Source organism: Pseudorasbora parva, chromosome 6, assembly GCF_024679245.1.
Source record: "Pseudorasbora parva isolate DD20220531a chromosome 6, ASM2467924v1, whole genome shotgun sequence".
Classification (NCBI taxonomy): Eukaryota; Metazoa; Chordata; class Actinopteri; order Cypriniformes; family Gobionidae; genus Pseudorasbora; species Pseudorasbora parva.
The window spans coordinates 19,489,528-19,495,339 of NC_090177.1; the positions used below are offsets into that span (position 1 = coordinate 19,489,528).

Sequence of the window (5,812 nt, forward strand, 5' to 3'; positions counted from 1 at the left end):
TGGCCGGTGCGCCTCATCCCCCTTCTATCCGGCGAAGCCCAGGCGGCCGCGCAACATCTACCGGTCGCGAACCTCCTGGACTACGACGACCTGAAGCGGGCCATACTTCAGCGGGTCGGCCGGACCCCAGAACAACACCGCCAGCGTTTCCGCTCCCTGGAGTGGGGCGAGTCCGGTCGACCCTTCGCATTGGCCCAACAGCTCCGGGACGAGTGCCGCAGATGGCTGCTGGCCGGCGGCAGCGATGTGGACCATGTTGTCGATCTGGTGGTGCTGGAGCAGTTCATCACTCGGCTCCCCAGGAAGACCGCCGAGTGGGTCCAGTGCCACCGGCCCACGTCGCTGGAGACGGCCATCCACCTGGCGGAGGACCACCTGGTGGCGTGCCCGGGGGTCGGCGAACCCCCACTAACTTCTCCCTCTCTCTCTCCCCCCTCTCTCTTTCTCTCTCGACCTGTCCCTCTCCCCAGGTCCCGCCCTCCAGGCCCTCCTCGCGTCCCCCCCAGAGGCCGGGGTGGGATGGGCCTTGGACCGTCTGGGAGTTCGCGGGTCCCGCCCAGGGGGGCGGGGCCACTGGGGGCTGGTGGTGACAATGGCTCTGGTTCCGCCCCCTTTCCGCGCTCATCCTCCAACCCACTCCCCGCCGCAGGGGTGGCGGGTAAGCCTGGGCTGGCCTGCTGGCGGTGCGGTGATCCGGATCATTTTGTGGACCGATGTCCGAGGATGGACATCGGGACAATGATCCGGATCCCGGACGTCCAGCGGACCACCCCCGATCAAGCAGGAGAGTACCAAATTCCTGTAAGTATCAAGGGGGGTACATATCAGGCCTTGTTGGATTCAGGATGTAACCAAACCTCGATCCATCAAAGCCTGATGCAGCCTGGGGCATTGGATACAAGCCGCATGGTTAAGGTGCGGTGTGTGCACGGGGATGTGGTGGAATATCCGGTTGTCCCAGTCACGATACAGTTTAGGGGGAAAAAGCATAATGTTGAGGTGGCGGTTAGTCCCCACCTCCGGCATCCGCTAATTCTGGGGACGAATTGGCCCGCCTTTTCGGCGTTATTGGGGTCGTTATGCGCGGATGCCGCTTGGGGAAAAAAGGCTAGGAACGGGGCGGTGCGAGTGCAGGTTGGCGAGACTGATACGGGACCCTTGGGAACAGCTTCAGGGGAACCGAGCGGGGTTGAGAGACTGATTCTCTCGGACTGCGATGACTTCCCGCTGGAGCAGTCCCAAGATGAGACTCTAAAACATGCTTTCCAACAGGTCCGCACTATCGACGGTCAGTCCCTCCAACCCGCATTGCCCGTCACGTATCCTTATTTTGCCATAATTAAGGATCGGTTGTATCGAGTGACCCAAGACACTCAGACAAAGCTAGATACAACCCAGTTGTTAGTACCAAAGAGCCGCCGGGAAATGCTTTTCCAGGCGGCTCACTCTAACCCGATGGCGGGCCACCTGGGACAGGCGGCCACGCTGAATCGTTTAATGACCCGATTTTTTTGGCCAGGCATTCATGACAATGTGCGCAGGTGGTGCGCGTCTTGTCCTGAATGTCAGTTGGTGAACCCACTGGCCGCCCCAAAAGCGCCATTGCGCCCCCTACCATTAATGCAGGTCCCCTTCGAGAGAATTGCGATGGACCTCATCGGGCCATTAGAGCGATCCGCACGCGGACATCGTTTTGCGCTAGTTATCGTGGACTACGCAACACGATATCCGGAAGCAGTGGCTCTCCGCAACATCTCGGCGAAGAGTGTTGCGGACGCACTGTTTCGTTTAATCTCCCGGGTGGGGATTCCGAAAGAAATCCTCACTGATCAAGGCACGGCGTTTATGTCACGCACGTTAAGCGAATTGTACGGATTATTGGGCATTAAATCCATTCGAACCAGCGTCTATCACCCACAAACAGACGGCTTGGTCGAACGATTTAATCGCACTCTTAAATCCATGATCCGTAAATTCGTACAGGAAGACGCCAAAAATTGGGATCGGTGGTTAGAACCCCTCTTATTTGCTGTGCGCGAGGTCCCGCAAGCCTCCACGGGGTTTTCCCCCTTCGAGCTTCTCTACGGTCGACAGCCACGGGGGGTGCTGGACGTCCTACGAGAAACTTGGGAGGAGGGGCCTTCGTTGGCCAAAAACGAAATTCAGTACGTCATGGACTTGCGAACAAAACTCCACACATTGGGGCGGCTATCTAGGGAGAATTTGTTGCAAGCCCAGGACCGCCAGAGCCGGTCATATAACAGGGGTACTAAACTACGCAAATTCACACCGGGAGAGAAAGTGCTCGTTCTACTCCCAACGTCGAGCTCAAAATTAATGTCAAAGTGGCAGGGGCCGTTTGAGGTCGCACGGCAGATAGGAGAGCTCGATTATGAAGTGATACGATCCGATAGGAACGGGGCACGTCAAATATACCACCTCAATCTGCTAAAAAAATGGAATGAGGTGGAATCGGTGTTGTTGGCAACGGTGATCGGGGGAGAGGATGATCTCGGGCCAGAGGCGAGCATTAAAGCACAATCAGTCGCGTTGGCCCCTGGGGGAGATCACCTCTCACCGTTACAACTCGCTGACTTATCGAAATTGCAGGCGGAATTCGCTGACGTGTTCTCGCCCCTACCGGGACGTACCGACTTGATTCAGCACCATATCGAGACCGAGCCGGGCGTGGTAGTTCGCAGCCGGCCGTATCGCTTGCCTGAGCACAAGAAAAAAGTAGTTCAGGACGAATTAGGCGCAATGCTCGACATGGGAGTAATCGAGGAGTCCAACAGTGACTGGGCGAGCCCGATAGTTTTGGTCCCCAAAACAGACGGCTCGGTCAGGTTCTGTGTGGACTACCGCAAGGTGAACGCTGTGTCGAAGTTCGACGCGTATCCAATGCCGCGGGTTGACGAGTTGCTTGATCGGTTAGGTACGGCTCGATTTTATTCGACACTGGACTTAACAAAGGGCTATTGGCAGATCCCCTTGTCTCCATTGTCCAAAGAAAAAACAGCTTTCACCACGCCGTTTGGATTACACCAATTTGTCACGCTTCCTTTCGGCTTGTTCGGGGCGCCCGCAACCTTCCAGCGACTCATGAATAGGATTTTGCGTCCCCATGCTGCATATGCTGCTGCGTACCTGGATGACATAGTGATTTATAGTCACGATTGGCAGCGGCATATGCAGCATGTGAGGGCGGTCCTGAGGTCGCTGAGGAGAGCGGGGCTCACGGCCAATCCGAAGAAGTGTGCGATTGGGCGGGTGGAAGTAAGGTATCTGGGCTTCCACTTGGGTCATGGGCAGGTGCGTCCCCAAATTGATAAGACTGCCGCAATTGCAACCTGTCCGAGGCCCAAGACCAAAAAGGAGGTAAGACAGTTCTTGGGGCTGGCGGGATATTATAGACGGTTTATACCAAATTATTCGGACCTCACCAGCCCTTTGACTGATCTTACTAGAAAGGGGCTACCAGATACGGTCCAGTGGACGGAGCCGTGTCAACAGGCTTTTACCCAAGTAAAGGCTGCTCTATGTGGCGGGCCGCTCTTACACTCCCCTGACTTTTCTCTCCCTTTCTTGTTGCAGACTGACGCGTCGGACAGGGGGCTGTGCGCAGTCCTGGCCCAGGAGGTGGAGGGGGGAGAGCGGCCGGTGCTGTACATTAGCCGTAAGCTCTCCAAGAGGGAAGCTAAGTACAGCACCATAGAAAAGGAGTGTTTGGCCATCAGATGGGCCGTTCTCACTCTCCGCTATTACCTCCTGGGGCGGGAGTTCACTCTCTGTTCGGACCACGCTCCTCTCCAATGGCTCCACCGCATGAAGGATACCAACGCGCGGATCACCCGTTGGTATCTGGCTCTTCAGCCGTTTAAGTTCAAGGTGGTCCACAGGCCGGGTGCTCAGATGGCTGTGGCCGATTTCCTCTCCAGAAATGGGGGGGGGGGGGGGGCTGCAGGCTGGACGGCTCCCCGGCCTGAGTCGGGCGGTGGGGGTATGTGGCAAGGGGGGCGTGGTTCAGCGAGGTCTGCAGCGGGAGAGAGGGCCGCGGGACGAGCGGTAAGTGAGTGGGTTGGACGCAGATCAATAACACCTGTCTCTTGTTCCAGTAATGAGCGCGGAGACGGGATAAAACACCAGCGGAACCGGAGACCAGAAAGAGAGAGAGTCGGACTGTTGGTGCGAGAACACAGAGACTGAGTTTACCCGGAAGCCGGAAGTGCCGCGAACCGGAAGTTATTGTTGCTTATGAGTTTGACTGAGAACACACGAAGAAGTGTGTTATTGACATTGAGAAAGAGAAAATAAAAGATACGCATCAACAGTCCAGCCGACCCCTGTGTCCTCTTCCTTCCTTACTATATCGAACTTGTTACAAAGATATTTTATATTTTAGTCCCAGAGCATATGCAGTCTATGCACACTGTACTGTCCATATGTGACATCAGTTGGTTGATTAGAATCTCTTGAAGCATCGAAAATACATTTTGGTCCAAAAATAACAAATCACATCGTGTATAGAGTCGGTAGATGGGGCTTAACCCTTAGAGACCGAGACAGCCGCCCGCGGCTAAAAATAACTATCGTTCTAAAATGTTTAATAACTTTTTAACCGCTAATCCAATCTGTATGCTGTAAACTGCACAGTAAAGAGGAGAATCTCCGCTTCCCATAGGTATAATATGTTTCGCGATTGATCATTCAGAGGCTCCATAGTCAGCGTGGATGCGTCATCAAAATATGCAGCATTGACTAAAAATAACTATCGCTCCAAAATGTTTAATAACTTTTTAATCGCTGATCCAATCTGTATGCTGTAAACTGCAAAGTAAAGAGGAGAATCTCCGCTTTCCATAGGTATAATATGTTTCGCGATTGATCATTCAGAGGCTCCATAGTCAGCGTGGATGCGTCATCAAAATATGCAGCATTGATTTGTCCAAGAAACACACGTGGGTTGTTCCCCTGAGCCAAACAGAATTTTTTTTTTTATTAGTCCCACCCCCCTGTGCCCAGATTCGTTGAAACTTTCATCAACTCAACCAATAAACACAGTGTTTGGTCTTTTGAACCACGAATCACGTTTCTCTGAAAAATGAACGTGGGTGTGAATTTGCATGCATCATGAAACCAAACAGTAATAAACGCGTGCAAAGCGCTCTCTCTCAGATCACAGCACACAGTCAGTATATTTCTCTATTTGTATGTAGTTTGTGTTTTACACATTTTCACTATTATATTTTCCTCAATTTGTGTTTGAGAAGATTATGTGCAGAGAAGTTGAAATGTCCGTTTATGAAAATAGCCGCCCACATGTAAAAGTAGCCTCAGTATATTTTATTTCACGGTTTCTTGTCACAACTTGATGTATTGTTTGCGTTTGTTTTTCATGCCCAAATTATAATATATTTCTCTGAAGAAAAATGTTTGTTTCAGTGTTGTTATTATATAACAATCTTTCTATTTACTTTATTACTTGAACTTTTTAGGACACATTATCAGTCAATAAAATACACCTGTTTTCACTCAAAAACCTAGAAACGACTAGAATAATGTTATAATAAATGGCTATAACTTGCTGAGGGATTGTTACATGTAGACAAAATTTCATCTGGAAGTGTAAAACAACCAAGTCTAACTTTCTAAAGGAAAAAATCCAAACTTCATGAAGTTCTGTTCGAGTTTACAATAAAAACATCACATTTTTGCTGCCATTTTTCTTGAAATTATATTAATTGAATCCATTCTCAGAAAAAATAAATGTAAAATTGGGACATCAAATGAGCTAGATGGAAACTTCAGGTTC

General features: G+C 51.4%; 1 long non-coding RNA gene across 1 annotated transcript; it reads left to right on the plus strand.

Annotated features, from left to right (window-relative positions):
• The first annotated feature begins 263 nt into the window (after positions 1-263).
• LOC137079277 (uncharacterized) lies at positions 264-4,333 on the plus strand. Its single transcript, XR_010905444.1, has 2 exons — positions 264-801; positions 4,116-4,333. It is a non-coding gene; the product is annotated as an uncharacterized lncRNA (long non-coding RNA).
• Positions 4,334-5,812: the final 1,479 nt, after the last annotated feature.